A 19176-nucleotide genomic window follows, 5' to 3' on the forward strand; every position below is an offset into this window, starting at 1 on the left:
CACCCACCCCCCCAAGCTACCCACTCCTATAGAATCCAGAATGCAACCATCCAAAGGGGAGGGCCCTGGTACTTAGCGTCAGTAAGCCCAAGGCGGGCTTACCATTTGCCAATCGGGAGCTACCACCAGGCTAATGCAGGAGCCCGGCAGTAGTTCCTACCTCCAGCGCATGCCATTCCCAGCACTAGAAAAATATTTTTCTGTTTTTGTAATGCCGGTGCTTAACCAGCAGTAATCAGGCTGTGCTATACGCTGCCCATTTACCGCCAGGTTAGTGCAGGAGCCCTCACTGCCACCTCAGTGAGTGGCGGTAAGTGCCCCGCCCCCCCCCCCCCTGAAATGGCCACACGGTCAGTGGTTCACTTATCACATGGCCATTTCTTCTCTAGAAAAAAAAAGACAGCCTTTTACCCTCTGCGGTAAAACGGGGACTCAGCGCATGTCAAAAACACACACTGACACTAGCGGAGGCCCCCTTTCACCACAGCTTTAGTAAAAGGGGCCCTAAGTTAGGCATGAGATCTGTCACCCCCTGATTCAAATCTAGTTTCCATCTAGTTAAATCTTTTAAGGTCACAGACGTTGAAAAAAAAGAATCATCTCTGAAAATGTTGCAATAAATGTTCTTGGTTTCAAACTGTTTCTTGGCAGGCCTTAAGTGAAATACATATTGTCTTAACATGTATAGGACTCAAATGGGAGGAGCCTCCACATCTACAGATTGCCCACAGCTGTACTAACCACATCAATAGAATGAATTTCCTCCACCAAACAAATTTAGAACAACATATTCATTCACAGAAATGAACTATGCTTTAGGGGAACCTTTTACAGAGCTGCAGTAAGCAGCAACGTGTGGTTACCACAGCAAAAAAAAATGGCATACCGTAAGGCGTGCTGAGGTATACCATGGTAACTACGGCACAGGGGGCATATCTGCGGGGGCGGAGAGTGGGCATGTTCTGTGCTAATCAGTTAGCGCAGCTATACTGGCGTGCGCTACTTAATGGGTGGTGGTTAAGCGCTCACGTGCGGTACCCGGTCAAAATAGCCCCGACAAAATGGCCCCTGACAAAAAGCTCCAAGCAAAATAGCTCCCGACATAACAGCCACTGTCAAAATGGCCTGCCTACAATATAGCCCTTGACAAATTAACCCCCCCCCCCCCCGACAGTAGGGGCCGATCAGGCTGTCCAGAATATGGCACTGCATTTTTTCCCTAATAATCTTACCTTGCCAAACAGGATAAGGTTGGTAAGACTATGAAAATACTACTACTACTTATCATTTCTTTAGCGCTACTAGACGTATGCAGCGCTGTACACTTGAACATGAAGAGACAGTCCCTGCTCGACAGAGCTTACAATCTAATTAGGACAGAGAAACAGGACAAACAAGAGATAAGGGAATATTAAAGTGAGGATGATAAAATAGGGGTTCTGAACAAGTGAGTAAGGGTTAGGAGTTAAAAGCAGCATCAAAAAGGTGGGCTTTTAGCTTAGATTTGAAGACGGCCAGAGATGGAGCTTGACGTACCGGCTCAGGAAGTCTATTCCAGGCATATGGTGCAGCAAGATAAAAGGAACGGAGTCTGGAGTTAGCGGTGGAGGAGAAGGGTGCAGATAAGAGAGATTTACCCAGTGAACGGAGTTCCCGGGGAGGAATGTAGGGAGAGATGAGAGTGGAGAGGTACTGAGGAGCTGCAGAGTGAATGCACTTATAGGTCAATACGAGGAGTTTGAACTGTATGCGGAAACTATTACTATTATAAATCATTTCTAGGAAGCCAGTGAAGTGACTTGAGGAGAGGGCTAATATGAGCATAATGACACTGGCGGAATATTAGTCGTGCAGCAGAATTTTGATATTGGGTTTTTTAAATTAGCACGTTGATGGAAGATTAATGTTGATTAATGTATCCCTTGTCCCCTACCCTACCTAGTTCACTCTGTTAGATGCTTGCCTAATCTTTAAGTTTGTACTCTTATTTAACTTACTGTAAGCCACATTGAGCCTGCACAAGTGGGAAAATGTGGGATATAAGCAACAAATAAATAAATAAATAAACAGCAGAACAGATCATGAATACCGGTTGGTAACTACAGAATTTGTTTATTTATATATGCTTTATACAATGCAACGCTGGTAGGAGCCTTTATCAGTGAAGATTTCACTTGTAGTTTATCATCTATTTTTGTCAAGGGGCAATTTTGTCAAGGGCTATTTTGTTACAAGGCTGTTTTGTCGGGGCTTTTTTTTGTTGGGACTATTATGTCAGGTGTGCCCTCACATGCTAATCTGTTATAATTGCCATACACTAATGCCAACATCAGCGCATGACCATTAATATAAAAAATTAGGAAAATCCCCCATTTCACCCCAGTGGTAAAAATGGCCTTAGTGTAAAGGAAAGACCCGTATAAGGGTGCCCTAGGCCACTTTTTAGCATTTTGAGGGGGGGTAAAAGGATCCCTTAAGAGTTTTCTTTTTATCCTTACTATGTTGATGTCAGTACAACATTCTACATCTAACAGAGTTTCCTCTTTACTGATGAAAAGTGACATATTTGTAATCTTTATTTTCTCTTGGGTCATGAGTGTATATCCAAAAAAAGAGAAAGGAGCCAAAATTCAGACCACAGGAGGCAGCCCGGCTAACTCCCACAGTCGGCGGCAAACTCATAAATGCAACGCCGGGCCATATCCTGTGACCAGCATTGAATTTCGGGGGGGGAGGGGGGGTTGGACGCTGTGTGAACATAGCCTGTTAAGCCGATATTCACCGGCTAACCAGCCAAGTTATAGTGACCAAAGATAGACCTGCTATTTATGCTGGTCTATCTGGCCGCTAAACTTAGTTGGTCAGCCAATGAATATTGGCGCTAACCGGCTATGCCTGTGTGGAACCGTGTCAAAGGCTTTGCTGAAATCCAAGTATACCACATCAAGCGCCCCTCCCACATCCAACTGTTTGGTCACCCAGTCGAAGAAGACAGTCAGATTTGTCTGACACGACCTACCACTAGAGAAGCCATGCGCCTCTGGTCTCGCATACCATGTCCAACTTATATTCTTTGGGCACTATCTGCTGGACTCTGTATAGCGCGCCTAGAGATCCGCACTGAAATCCTGTCATATTCTATAACAACGCACGTAACTTAATTGGCTTAACAAGCTAATCAACATTGATAACAGCACTTAACAAGTAATAATGAGCACTAATTGGCAATAATTAGAATTTACATGCACAACTCTTTAAGCGTATTCTGTAATGAACTGCACCTAAATTCTAATGTGCGCAGTTCAAAAGGGAATTGGCTATGGGCGGGGAAATGGGCATTCCTGGTCATTCCCAAATTTACATGCAGAGGTATAAAATATAACTTCCCCTTTACACCCTATTCTTTCTGTCCTCGCAGACCACTACAATCTATTGTATTTGCTTCACTACTGGATTGGCGATAGCCTTTTTGGTTTATTGTAAGCCACATTGAGCCTGCAAACATGTGGGAAAATGTGGGGTATAAATGTGATAAATAAATCGACACACAGGGATTTACACCACGTTTTCGTTGGTGTAAATGGAGGTGCATAGTTTTAGGCACTGGAATATCAACTAAGCGTATTCTTTATACCACTCCTAAATCGAGATGCAACTTATAGAATACGCTTAGGCAGAAATGTTTATCGCACGGATTTTTTAAGCGCCTTGTATAGAATCTGGCCCCATGTGTATACAGCTCCACTGCCTTTGGGCTTATCAACCGCTTTCTTCAAAAATCCATAATGTTTGGTCTTAAGACAATTTGCAACATTGGTTGGCATCTACAGGTCCTACACTACAATCCTGGAGATCGTTATTTTTGGTGGCCCTAAAGGTGGAGCGGCAGGGTGTTCATAATGTTGATACTGGCCCTGGGCAGCGCTTTCAAGAGACTTGGGAGCCCTTTGGTTATCATTGCCTGCCCGAGCACACAGGTCCGTATACTGAACGTTTAAGTGTCCATTGCTTATTTGGCCATGTTGGAGTTAGACTTTTATGAGTGTGTGAGAGGTGGGATGGGTTAGGTTTCTGGTTCTCTTTGTTCCATATTCTCTAATAATACTCAGTGTTTTTGTATTCTCGCACTTGTTTGCTGTGGACCAATACAAATGAGTTAAACGTAAATTATCTGAACATTGAATGAATATCTCGAGCTCCCCTTTCTCCTACATGCTTTCCCACTGAAACTTAGGTACAAGCTGTGTAGACCTTGAACTTTGGCCAACTGTTTGAAATCCAGGTACTTTGCAATAAAATCATTCTAGAAAAGGCTTTTCTCAGGTGTGTTTACTCCTTGTTTGTACTACTTAATTTTTCTTCATTGAGATACTTTTCAAACTGTAATACCATGTGCTAACTTAGCTAATAGGACTATATCAATGGTTTATGCATTAGCTTTTGAGGCCTCACAAATGTCAAAAAGCCAACTATGAGGCCCCAAAATGTAATGTGCAATTTATCTATAAAACTTCCTTCATTTGGTTAATACAGAAATGAACTGGGCTCCAGGATTTGGTGGATCAAATAAAGCCTTGTCTGTGACATTTACCTCTTCTATGTACATACTTGGCTTTTCAATATAGGCAAATAAGGAGAAACAGCTTCTCAAACACCTGTGATTGAATTAAAAAAAAAAAAAAACAGCCTCTCTCTCAGAACATCCTGTCGTGATCACGTTCAGCATCTATTCCTGTATTTGCACAGCACCTGGAATAATCTCCCTTCCTCCTCTCATCCTGTTATCTTTCCTTTTGTTCAGTTACCCACACAGCATAATTATGAATATGAATCTGCCACTCAGAAAGACAATTTTTTTTCCCAAAACAGCTGTTCACAGAACTATACGTTTCCTGTCCAACTGAAAATTGAGTCTCCTCTGTGTCTGGTGCCCTTGATCCTGGGTGAGACACATACACTATTGTTAAGTGATGGTATAAATGTTTTGTTTGTGTTCTGCTGTTTCCAGTTGGCAAGCCAGAGTGTTTAATTCTATTATTACTATACATCTGATGCATGGTAAGCTCTCTTTTCCATGCTTCATTTGCCAGTATAAGCAAACTGCACTTTTGGAAGGATCAATGCAAAAAGTCAGAACAGCTATATCAGTCCAACGAGGTCCAGCATTCAAAAGTATTTTGCACTTTTTTTTTATAGAGCCCATATTATAATTATTAGATAACAAAGGGGTCCTTTTACCAAATGTCAGTAAAAGGGGTCCTGCAGTGGCATTGGCTAGTGGGTTTACTGTGCTCTGACATCCCCTTTGACCACCACCTGTAAAAGATTTTTTTTTTTTTTAATTTTAAGGAAATGGTCGTGCGGTAAGTTAAACCTGGTGAGACCCCATAAGTGGGTTGTGACCCCCAGTTTGGGAAGCCCTTCATCAACATAATGCCTTCCTTTATAATAAAACTAGTAAAAAAAAGGCCAGTTTCTGACACAAATGAAACGGGCGCTAGCAAGGTTTTCCTCGGCTCCCCTGCAGCCACCCATGTCCAGCGACCCTCCTCTCCCCCTGCAACAAACCTATGTCCAGCGACCCTCCTCTCCCCCTACGCCCACTGCAGCCACCCATGTCAGCGAACCTCCTCTCTCCCCTGCCCCCTCCTGCCACCCATGTCCAGCGACCTTCATCTCTCCCCTGCCCCCCTCCAGCCACCCATGTCCAGCGACCCTCCTCTGGACATGGATCAGCTGTGGAGGCATGGTTTTTTCCCCTGGGTTCTGAAGTTGACATCATAATGGCTACGGTGATGTCAGCCTGATCTACGGAGCCTAGCAGACCAACTCGGAATGAGCCACGGTCCCAGGCAAGTCAGAACGTTGGAGGTGAGAATTATTATATAGGATACCATCCATCCTGACTAGGCTATGCTTTACAACAAGTGTCCCATAATCTGGCCATACCCTACTTCAACAAGGATATTCCAGCCATAGGCAACTTCAGCACAAAAATTAACCATAAAACACCTTCATTAAAGAAATTTCTAAATTTCAGGATCAAAGTCCAAGCCATGGACACTTTCCAGGAGCATAAAAAACGCTTACAGCCAAAAACTTTGTAGTGAACTTGAAGTAAGAAAACTGAAATTAACTACTTAAAATGCTTAAGACCCAATTATTAAGGGGCCCTTTTACTAAGGTGCGCTGAAAAATGGCTTGCAATAGTGTAGACATGTGTTTTGGGCGTGCGCAGAATCATTTTTCAGCCCACCTGTAAAAAAAATGCCTTTGAAAATTTTTACCGAAAATAAATGTGCGGCAAAATGAAAATTGCCGCACGTCCATTTTGGGTCTGAGACCTTACTGCCAGCCATTGACCTAGCGGTAAGGTCTCACTCGGTAACCGGCAGAAATGGTCTATGCGCGTAAAATGCCAATTACCGACGAATTACCGCCCAAGCGCTAGAAAATAAAAAATATTTTCCGGCACGTGTATCAAATTGGCATCAAAAATGAAATTACTTAGCGAGGGCCACGCAGTAGCTGGATGGTAACTCAAAACTGACACGTGTTGGGCGTGTGTAGGTGTCTAAGCGGCTTAGTAAAAGGGCCCTTAAAAGCAGGGCTTTTTGAGGGGGTACTTGGGGTACTGCATACCGGCACCTTTTTCCATTGTCTGCTAAAATTTAACCCATGGACCCCAAGTTTTAATGAAAGAGCTCAGGCTCTACACACCATTCTTCCTTGTCATAGATTCTGTGACTGGTTGCAGGGACCTGGCTATTGTGGGATGAGTCCCCTCAGTGATCACCCCACCCCTGAAGGGTAGCCTAGCACACTTGAGTACCGTCACCTTTTTTGCTAGAAAAAAACGCACTGCCTAAAAGTAAAAAGTGCTGTAAAACTAGTTATCACTAAAAAAAAACAAAGAAGACACTTACCAGGAGCAGTTACAGCTTAGATAACTGTATTCCCTAGAGAACTCACCCAACTCCCGCATTTAGGAACCCTTTTCCCTCCCCATTTTTTAGTGCACGCTAAAAATAAGTGTGGCATTAAACGTTAAGATGGCCAATCTTCTATTTCAAACAGCTCCAAACCCAACACTTGAATTTCACCACACGTATTCTTAGCTCTTCCACTTGTACTTTTATTATTTCAATTAACTTTCGGGAGTCCTCAGCGGTGCTCATTGCTAATACCTGCGAGAAGCAATGTATCCAGCACCCAGCTCTTCTTGGCTCACCCGATTACCTTGTCTTCCAATGCACTTATTTTTAACGATAAACATCACTTTGCTTTAAAGTATGAACTCTAAATACTTAAAGCTCTTTGGAAATAGTTCGACAATTGATAGTAGGCTTCTGAAAATATCATTTGTTTAGGGATTTGGCTAAGGTGACATATATTCCTATGGGGCATCTCTAGCAGTTAGGGCATGCTAATCATTAGCGCGTGATAAAAACGCTAGCGCATCTTTGGTAAGACCCCTCTTAAAGAGATAGCTGATGTCCTTTGGGGTTGACTGATAGTAGTGTCTGCAGCATTAACCTTGAAAACAGCAATAAAACTAAAAATCATTAACAAAACAAGATCATTTTGAAAAACTGTCCTGTGTATTGGCAACCTGATCCCTAATGGTATTACTGTAAGATTACCAGTAGGGGGGGTCACAGCAGTCATTGTGGAATATAGGACTTTTAAAGCAGGAGTAACGTGAGGTCATTCCTAATCCCACTAGACAAGAGGACTCCAGTAAAACCAAAGATGGGGATTGGGATGGAAAGGGAATCTACTAGGGGTGATGCTTTTTTTTTTTTTTGTTACATTTGTACCCTGTACTTTCCCACTCATGGCAGGCTCAATGCGGCAGGCAATGGAGGGTGAGTGACTTGCCCAGAGTCACAAGGAGCTGCCTGTGCAGGGAATTGAACTCAGTTCCTCAGGACCAAAGTCCACCACCCTAACCACTAGGCCACTCCTAGTCTTCGTTCTGAGATGCACTTTGAACACACACTGTGTGGGGGAGGGGCAGGAGAATGGGTCATTTGTTTCCCCATGCGGCATCATTTTAAAATTGCGGCTGCCCACTGGCAGAGGGGGAGCCATAAATGTAGAGACCAGTACTTATTTTACAAAAGGGTCTACATATGAAGTGAAAGAGTAACCTAGAGGTTAGTGCAGTGGCCTGAGAACCAGGTTCAATTAGCACTGCAGCTCCTTATGACTCTGGGAAAGTCCCTTAGCCCTCCATTGCCCATGTACAAATTGTAAACCACTCTGTTACTATAGAAAGACAGTATAGCAAATCTTCCCTATTCCTTTGGGCTCAGCCTTTGTAAAATACTCTGGAAATCCTTCACATTCCTACCTGGACGTCTGAATTCCACACTCCATGCCCTTTCTAAAATAGGGCTCTCTATGTGCTAGTGTAGATTTAGTATTGGGCATGTAGGAGTACATCAGCCATAAGAATGTGCATAAATGGTGGTATTCCTGTCATTTATGTGTAAGTGACCTGTTATTTATGTATATATTTATTTTATTTAAAATGACATTTGTATCCCGCATTATCCCAACAGAGGTTCATGTTCAATTTGGCTTACAATCCAGAGAATTTAGTACATACATACTAGGGTTCCAAATCTTCTGATAAAGGAAAAATGTTGAGTAAATCTTCTATTTATGGCCATGCAAAACCATACAAAAATTAGTTTATGAGTTATTTTACAAAGTTGTATTGTGTACAAACATCAAATTATAAGCCTATTCAGGCTACAGTTTGAAAACAGAATTTTGCATAAAAGTGGTTATTCTGTCTTCCATTATCTTATTGCAGGAACTTTTTAAAAAAGAAAAGTTTTATAGTTTCTGAAAGCATCCGTAATCATGTACAGATCTACAGCCCCTAGAAGAAGATTCCAACCAATTAGTACATTGATAGGAGAAGTCAGCCAAGGGACTGTTCTGTAAACAATTTTTTTACAATTAGGATAATGGGAGAATTAGGAATTCTCTGGATCAAGGGATGGAATTGCATGTAGAAGGTGAATCAAAGGGAGCATATAGTCAGGGACCATACCATAGATAATTTGGAATGCACAGACACATAATTTGAAGGCAATCCTGGCTTTAATCATAAGCCAATTTAATGAAAATCGAATATTGACTAGCAGAAAAGTATATATCATGCTTTTGTGAGCATCCTTTCAGGACATTCAGGGCTTCACTAGCCCAGTATCCTCTTGCATTTAGGACCATACCAAGTCAGAACAGAGAGGAGGTATATACCATACAATGTCCTCCTGGGATGGCTTCAATGGTACTACCTGTCCTTAAATAGGTGAGACACCCCTAGAGAATGTGTGGTGGATTTGTCTGGAATTGTTAAGGGAAGTAGTGTGTGTATGTGTCTAAGGCTCAGTATTTGTGTGAAGGCTGCTTTGATTTTTGAGTTTGTGTCCAGTGTGAAATGAATGTGAAAGACAGAGGATTTACCCACCCCTCTGCAGGCTGTTTAATTAAGGTATGAAGCAGCAGTTAGACCCTCAAGCTGAAAGGATAAGCTAAAAGAAGCCTCTTTCAGAAGCTGGAATACTGAGGAGGTAGTGTGTACTGGATTAGAGTATGGTGTTGTAAAAGCAAAACAGACGACCCCCAAGTGGAAAATCCAACTTGGAAGTCAAGAAGCTATGAGCTGACCTCAGGAACTTCGAGGATAAAGGAAAGAAACCATAACAGTAAAAATATCAAGGAGACTCTAAGGAACCAATACACTCTGCTTTTGGGTACCTCTATTTGAGAAAGTCAGCTTATACTCCATGCTGTTGGACAACTTTCTACAAACAGCAAGAAATGAAGAATGGATAACAATCATAAGAACTTATCTAATACAAAAAATTAAAGGAAAAGACATTATTCCTCACAACTACAGGCCAATATCTTGCTTGCCAACAACATTCAAACTCTTCGCTGGAACTCTAGCTAACCAAATATATGTCTACCTAAAAGAAATGATGTTTTCCTAGCAGAACCAAAAGAACGTTCGAAAAATCACATGGCATAAAGGATCAGTTGCTAACTGACAAAATGCTACTACTACTACTACTACTATTTAACATTTCTAAAGCGCAACTAGGGTTACGCAGCGCTGTACAATTTAACATAGAGGGACAGTCCCTGCTCAAAGAGCTTACAATCTAAAAGACAAGTGAACAGTCGGTCCGATAGGGCAGTCAAATTGGGGCAGTCTGGATTTCCTGAACGGTAAGAGTTAGGTGCCGAACGCAGCATTGAAGAGGTGGGTTTTAAGCAAAGACTTGAAGATGGGCAGGGAGGGGGCTTGGCGTAAGGGCTCGGGAAGGCTGTTCCAAGCCTAGGGTGAGGCGAGGCAGAATGAGCGGAGCCTGGAGTTGGCGGTGGTGGAGAAGGTACTGAGAGGAGGGATTTGTCCTGTGAATTCAGAAAGAAGGAGAACAAATCCTTTTATTGCTTGGATTGACATTGACTACAAAAAGACATTCAATTCACTTCCACCTAGCTGGATTACAGAATGTTTGGAAATTTTTGGCAGAAGCAAAATATTAAAAGATTCTTGGAAGTGTCAATGGTTACGTGGAAAACAAATCTTATAATAAATGATGGAGAGCTAGGAGAAGTAAGGATCAGATGAGGAATATACCACAGTGATTCATTATTTTTTTTATTTTTATTACATTTGTACCCCGCGCTTTCCCACTCATGGCAGGCTCAATGCGGCAGGCAGTGGAGGGTTAAGTGACTTGCCCAGAGCCACCTCTACTGTTTGTATTGGCAATGATCCCGCTCACAATCATCCTGAATAAAACAAAACATGGATTTCTACCACAGGGCACAGACAAGCCAATAAGATTGAGGTCTATCGTCCATAGCCAGTATTAATTAAATCACTCATATAACTGGCACTTACTTTGCTTAAGATGTTTACCGTGTTATAGTTGTGTCTTTCTCTTGTTAATAAAAATATTTTTTTAAACCATGGATATAAAATTTCAAAAAAAATTCAAAAATTACCCATTTATTATAGACGGATGACTTAAAAATATGAAAAATCAAAAGCTGAAACTGACTCTTTACTGACTTTGCAGAAACGGACTCCTCACATTTTTAGTGAGGACGTATGAATAGAATTTTGCCCAAACAAATGTGCAACTTTGCTAATCAGTAGAAATATCAAACTAGAGTCAGAAGAAGGGTACGAGCACTGTTCCCTCTAAGCTGAGTGAGAGTTCTCCAATTGCATTGCTGTATTTATTTAGATTTTGTTCACACCTTTTTCAGTAGCAGCTCAAGGTGAGCTACATTCAGGTATTCTGGATATTTCTCTGTTGCAGGAGGGCTCACAATTTAAGTTTATAACTGAGGCAATGCAGTGTTTAAGTGACTTGCCCAAGATCACAAGGAGCAGCAGTGGGATTTGAACCGGCCACCTCTGGATTGCAAGACTAGTGTTCTAATCACTAGGTCACTAGGGTTGTGCTTTGATATTATGTTTTCAATCACTAGGGACAGGCAGGTTTCCCTGAAGTCCTGCAGAGCTTGTCTGTCCCTTGCTATTGAAAATGTGATAGTGAGACAGCGCCCCCCACTGGCAGGACTTTAGGCGGAGGACTCCTGCTCAGCTTAGAGGGAACAATGGGTACAATTCTTGGGATTAATAAAGCTTCTGATCTTCCAAACAATCAATCAAAGAGAGTACTAGCTCAAACTAGAAATCTTACAGCAGAAAATTATAAGATCAATGCTAAATGGAACAAATGTAGTTCCTGTAATTCAGTACTCTAAACAAAAGCTCGATTGGACAATCTTGCCTGGAAAACAAGGAAATCAATAACCATAAAGCATTTACTTCATCCAAGAAGTGACATAGACAGATTAAATTTACCCTAAAATATAGGAGATAGGTGCAGGAGCCGGCTCGCACCAGCTCGCAAGAGCCGGTTGTTAACTTTGCTTCCGACTTGCGAGCCGGTTGTTGAAACGCACGAGCCGGCTCTCCTCCCTCCCTCCCTCTGGATCCGGTCCCTCATGTCACCGACCTGACTCTTCGAATTCTTCGGGGCAGGCAGTCTTGCCTGCCCGCTGCCAGCGCTGACTCTCGCCCGCTGGCGCTGCCGGTTCGCGCTTTAAAAATGGCTGCCGAGACTTCCAAGGCAGCCTCGCGAGACTTCTGCTGAAGTCTTGGAGGCCGCCCTTGTAAGTCTCGGCGGCCATTTTGAAGTGCAAACCAGCAGCGCCAGCGGGGGAGAGTCAGCGCTGGCAGCGGGCAGGAAAGATTGCCTGCCCCGAACAATTTGAAGAGTCAGATCAGTGATGTGAGGGACCGGATCCGGAGGGAGGGAGGGAGGAGCCGGCTCGTGCGTTTCAACAACCGGCTCGCAAGTCGGAAGCAAAGTTAACAACCGGCTCTTGCGAGCTGGTGCGAGCCGGCTCCTGCACCTATCTCCTATATTTTAGGGTAAATTTAATCTGTCTATGTCACTTCTTGGATGAAGTAAATGCTTTATGGTTATTGATTCCTTGTTTTCCAGGCAAGATTGTCCAATCGAGCTTTTGTTTAGAGTACTGAATCAGGAACTACATTTGTTCCATTTAGCATTGATCTTATAATTTTCTGCTGTAAGTATTTCTAGTTTGAGCTAGTACTCTCTTTGATTTGATTGTTTGGAAGATCAGAAGCTTTTATTAATCCCAAGAATTGTACCCATTGTTCCCTCTAAGCTGAGCAGTCCTCCGCCTAAAGTCCTGCCAGTGGGGGGCGCTGTCTCACTATCACATTTCAATTCAAGGGACAGACAAGCTCTGCAGGACTTCAGGGAAACCTGCCTGTCCCTAGTGATTGAAACATAATATCAAAGCACAACCCTAGTGACCTAGTGATTAGAAACAGTCTTGCCACAGAGGTGGCCGGTTTCAAATCCCACTCTGCTTGTGATCTTGGGCAAGTCACTTAAACACTGCATTGCCTCAGTTATAAACTTAAATTGTGAGCCCTCCTGCAACAGAGAAATATCCAGAATACCTGAATGTAGCTCACCTTGAGCTGCTACTGAAAAAGGTGTGAACAAAATCTAAATAAATACAGCAATGCAATTGGAGAACTCTCACTCAGCTTAGAGGGAACAGTGCTCGTACCCTTCTTCTGACTCTAGTTTGATATTTCTACTGATTAGCAAAGTTGCACATTTGTTTGGGCAAAATTCTATTCATACGTCCTCACTAAAAATGTGAGGATCCGTTTCTGCAAAGTCAGTAAAGAGTCAGTTTCAGCTTTTGATTTTTCATATATTTTAAGTCATCCGTCTATAATAAATGGGTAATTTTTGAATTTTTTTTTGAATTTTATATCCATGGTTTAAAAAAATATATTTTTATTAACAAGAGAAAGACACAACTATAACACGGTACAAACATCTTAAGCAAAGTAAGTGCCAGTTATATGTGATTTAATTAACTGGCTATGGACGATAGACCTCAATCTTATTGGCTTGTCTGTGCCCTGTGGTAGAAATCCATGTTTTGTTTTATTCAGGATGATTGTGAGCGGGATCATTGCCAATACAAACAGTAGAGGTGGCTCTGGGCAAGTCACTTAACCCTCCACTGCCTGCCGCATTGAGCCTGCCATGAGTGGGAAAGCGCGGGTACAAATGTAATAAAAATAAAAAAAATAATGAATCACTGTGGGTATATTCCTCATCTGATCCTTACTTCTCCTAGCTCTCCATCATTTATTATAAGATTTGTTTTCCACGTAACCATTGACACTTCCAAATCTTTTAATATTTTTGCTTCTGCCAAAAATTTCCAAACATTCTGTAATCCAGCTAGGTGGAAGTGAATTGAATGTCTTTTTGTAGTCAATGTCAATCCAAGCAATAAAAGGATTTGTTCTCCTTCTTTCTGAATTCACAGGACAAATCCCTCCTCTCAGTACCCTTCTCCACCACCGCCAACTCCAGGCTCCGCTCATTCTGCCTCGCCTCACCCTAGCTTGGAACAGCCTTCCCGAGCCCTTACGCCAAGCCCCCTCCCTGCCCATCTTCAAGTCTTTGCTTAAAACCCACCTCTTCAATGCTGCGTTCGGCACCTAACTCTTACCGTTCAGGAAATCCAGACTGCCCCAATTTGACTGCCCTATCGGACCGACTGTTCACTTGTCTTTTAGATTGTAAGCTCTTGAGCAGGGACTGTCCCTCTATGTTAAATTGTACAGCGCTGCGTAACCCTAGTTGCGCTTTAGAAATGTTAAATAGTAGTAGTAGTAGTAGTAGCATTTTGTCAGTTAGCAACTGATCCTTTATGCTATGTGATTTTTCGAACGTTCTTTTTGGTTCTGCTAGGAAACATCATTTTCTTTTAGGTAGACATATATTTGGTTAGCTAGAGTTCCAGCGAAGAGTTTGAATGTTGTTGGCAAGCAAGATATTGGCCTGTAGTTGTGAGGAATAATGTCTTTTCCTTTAATTTTTTGTATTAGATAAGTTCTTATGATTGTTATCCATTCTTCATTTCTTGCTGTTTGTAGAAAGTTGTCCAACAGCATGGAGTATAAGCTGACTTTTCAAATAGAGGTACCCAAAAGCAGAGTGTATTGGTTCCTTAGAGTCTCCTTGATATTTTACTGTTATGGTTTCTTTCCTTTATCCTCGAAGTTCCTGAGGTCAGCTCATAGCTTCTTGACTTCCAAGTTGGATTTTCCACTTGGGGTCATCTGTTTTGCTTTTACAACACCATACTCTAATCCAGTACACACTACCTCCTCAGTATTCCAGCTTCTGAAAGAGGCTTCTTTTAGCTTATCCTTTCAGCTTGAGGGTCTAACTGCTGCTTCATACCTTAATTAAACAGCCTGCAGAGGGGTGGGTAAATCCTCTGTCTTTCACATTCATTTCACACTGGACACAAACTCAAAAATCAAAGCAGCCTTCACCACAAATACTGAGCCTTAGACACATACACACACTACTTCCCTTAACAATTCCAGACAAATCCACCACACATTCTCTAGGGGTGTCTCACCTATTTAAGGACAGGTAGTACCATTGAAGCCATCCCAGGAGGACATTGTATGGTATATACCTCCTCTCTGTTCTGACTTGGTATGGTCCTAAATGCAAGAGGATACTGGGCTAGTGAAGCCTGAATGTCCTGAAAGGATGCTCACAAAAGCATGATATATACTTTTCTGCTAGTCAATATTCGATATTCATTACATTGGCTTCTGATTAAAGCCAGGATTGCCTTCAAATTATGTGTCTGTGCATTCCAAATTATCTATGGTATGGTCCCTGACTATATGCTCCCTTTGATTCACCTTCTTACATGCAATTCCATCCCTTGATCCAGAGAATTCCTAATTCTCCATTATCCTAATTGTAAAAAAATTGTTTACAGAACAGTCCTTTGCTGACTTCTCCTATCAATGTACTAATTGGTGGAATCTTCTTCCAGGGGCTGTTAGATCTGTACACGATTACGGATGCTTTCAGAAACTATTAAAAACTTTTCTTTTAAAAGTTCCTGCAATAAGATAATGGAAGACAGGAATAACCACTTTTATGCAAAATTCTGTTTCAAACTGTAGCCTGAATAGCTGCTTATAATTTGATGTTTGTTACACAATACAACTTCGTAAAATAACTCATAAACTAATTTTTGTATGGTTTTGCATGGCCATAAATAGAAGATTTACTCAACATTTTTCCTTTATCAGAAGATTTGGAACCATAGTATGTATGTACTAAATTCTCTGGATTGTAAGCCAAATTGAACATGAACTCTGTTTGGGATAATGCGGGATACAAATGTCATTTTAAATAAAATAAATATACATAAATAACAGGTCACTTACACATAAATGACAGGAATACCACCATTTATGCACATTCTTATGGCTGATGTACTCCTTACATGCCCAACTACTAAATCTACACTAGCACATAGAGAGCCCTATTTTAGAAAGGGCATGGAGTGTGGAATTCAGACGTCCAGGTAGGAATGTGAAGGATTTCCAGAGTATTTTACAAAAGGCTGAGCCAAAGGAAAGGAAGATTTGCTATACTGCTTTCTATAGTAACAGAGTGGTTTACAATTTGTACATGGGCAATGGAGGGCTAAGGGACTTTCCCAGAGTCATAAGGAGCTGCAGTGCTAATTGAACCTGGTTCTCAGGCCACTGCACTAACCTCTAGGTTACTCTTTCACTTCATATGTAGACCCTTTTGTAAAATAGTACTGGTCTCTACATTTATGGCTCCCCTCTGCCAGTGGGAGCCGCAATTTTAAAATGATGCGCATGGGGAAACAAATGACCCATTCTCCTGCCCCTCCCACACACGTGTGTGTTCAAAGTGCATCTCAGAAAGAAGACTAGGAGTGGCCTAGTGGTTAGGGTGGTGGACTTTGGTCCTGAGGAACTGAGTTCAATTCCCTGCACAGGCAGCTCCTTGTGACTCTGGGCAAGTCACTTCACCCTCCATTGCCTGCCGCATTGAGCCTGCCATAAGTGGGAAAGTACAGGGTACAAATGTAACAAAAAAAAAAAAAAAGCATCACCCCTAGTAGATTCCCTTTCCATCCCAATCCCCATCTTTGGTTTTACTGGAGTCCCTCTTGTCTAGTGGGATTAGGAATGACCTCACGTTACTCCTGCTTTAAAAGTCCTATGTTCCACAATGACTGCTGTGACCCCCCCTACTGGTAATCTTACAGTAATACCATTAGGGATCAGGTTGCCAACACAGGACAGTTTTTCAAAATGATCTTTGTTTTGTTAATGATTTTTAGTTTTATTGCTGTTTTCAAGGTTTAATTGCTGCAGAACTACTATCAGTCAACCCCTCTTTAAGAGGGTCTTTACAAAGATGCGCTAGCGTTTTTATCACGCGCTAATGATTAGCATGCCCTAAATGCTAGAGATGCCCATAGGAATATATGTCACCTTAGCCAAATCCTAAACAAATGATATTTTCAGAAGCCTACGTATCAATGTCGAACTATTTCCAAAGAGCGTTAAGTATTTAGAGTCATACTTTAAAGCAAAGTGATGTTTATCGTTAAAAATAAGTGCATTTGAAGACAAGGTAATCGGGTGAGCCAATGAAGAGCTGGGTGCTGGATACATTGCTTCTCGCAGGTATTAGCAATGAGCACCGCTGAGGCTCCCGAAAGTTAATTGAAATAATAAAAGTACAAGTGGAAGAGCTAAGAATAACGTGTGGTGAAATTCAAGTGTTGGGTTTGGAGCTGTTTGGAAATAGAAGATATGGCCATCTCTAACGTTTAATGCACACTTATTTTTAGCGTGCACTAAAAATGGGGAAAAGGGTTCCTAAATGCGGGAGTTGGGTGAGTTCTCTAGGGAATCAGTTTATCTAAGCTGTAACTGCTCCTGGTAAGTGTCTTCTTTGTTTTTTTAGTGATACCTAGTTTTACAGCACTTTTACTTTTAGGCAGTGCGTTTTTTCTAGCAAAAAAGGTGACGGTACTCAAGTGCTAGGCTACCCTTCAGGGGTGGGGTGATCACTGAGGGACTCATCCCACAATAGCCAGGCTCCCTGCAACCAGTCACAGAATCTATGACAAGGCAGAATTGGTGTGTAGAGCCTGAGCTCTTTCATTAAAACTTGGGGTCCATGGGTCAAATTTTAGCAGACAATGGAAAAAGGTGCCGGTACTCAGTACCCCAAGTACCCCCTCAAAAAAGCCCTGCTTTTAAGGGCCCTTTTACTAAGCCGCTTAGACACCTACACCGCCCAACACGTGTCAGTTTTGAGTTACCATCCAGCTACTGCGTGGCCCTCGCAGTAATTTCATTTTTGATGCACATTTGATACACGTGCCGGAAAATATTTTTATTTTCTAGCGCTTGGGCGGTAATTCGTTGGTAATTGGCATTTTACGCGCATAGACCATTTCTGGCCGGTTACCGAGTGAGACCTTACCGCTAGGTCAATGGCTGGCAGTAAGGTCTCAGACCCAAAATGGACGTGCGGCAATTTTCATTTTGCCGCACATTTATTTTCGGCAAAAATTTTCATAAGGCATTTTTTTACAGGTGGGCTGAAAAATGATTCTGCGCACGCCCACATGTCTACACTATTGCAAGCCATTTTTCAGCGCACCTTAGTAAAAGGGCCCCTTAATAATTGGGTCTTAAGCATTTTAAGTAGTTAATTCAGTTTTCTTACTTCAAGTTCACTACAAAGTTTTTGGCTGTAAGCGTTTTTTATGCTCCTGGAAAGTGTCCATGGCTTGGACTTTGATCCTGAAATTTAGAAATTCTTTAATGAAGGTGTTTTATGGTAATTTTTGTGCTGAAGTTGCCTATGGCTGGAATATCCTTGTTGAAGTAGGGTATGGCCAATTATGGGACACTTGTTGTAAAGCATAGCCTAGTCAGGATGGATGGTATCCTATATAATAATTCTCACCTCCAACGTTCTGACTTGCCTGGGACCGTGGCTCATTCCGAGTTGGTCTGCTAGGCTCCGTAGATCAGGCTGACATCACCGTAGCCATTATGATGTCAACTTCAGAACCCAGGGGAAAAAACCATGCCTCACAGCTGATCCATGTCCAGAGGAGGGTCGCTGGACATGGGTGGCTGGAGGGGGGCAGGGGAGAGATGAAGGTCGCTGGACATGGGTGGCAGGAGGGGGCAGGGGAGAGAGGAGGTTCGCTGGACATGGGTGGCTGCAGTGGGCGTAGGGGGAGAGGAGGGTCGCTGGACATAGGTTGTTGCAGGGGGAGGAGGGTCGCTGGACATGGGTGGCTGCAGGGGAGCCGAGGAAAACCTTGCTAGCGCCCGTTTCATTTGTGTCAGAAACTGGCCTTTTTTACTAGTTTTATTATAAAGGAAGGCATTATGTTGATGAAGGGCTTCCCAAACTGGGGGTCACAACCCACTATGGGGTCTCACCAGGTTTAACTTACCGCACGACCATTTCCTTAAAATTAAAAAAAAAAAAAATCTTTTACAGGTGGTGGTCAAAGGGGATGTCAGAGCACAGCAAACCCACTAGCCAATGCCACTGCAGGACCCCTTTTACTGACATTTGGTAAAAGGACCCCTTTGTTATCTAATAATTATAATATGGGCTCTATAAAAAAAAAAGTGCAAAATACTTTTGAATGCTGACCTCGTTGGAC

This window comes from Microcaecilia unicolor, chromosome 5 (genome assembly GCF_901765095.1).
Source record: "Microcaecilia unicolor chromosome 5, aMicUni1.1, whole genome shotgun sequence".
Classification (NCBI taxonomy): domain Eukaryota; kingdom Metazoa; phylum Chordata; class Amphibia; order Gymnophiona; family Siphonopidae; genus Microcaecilia; species Microcaecilia unicolor.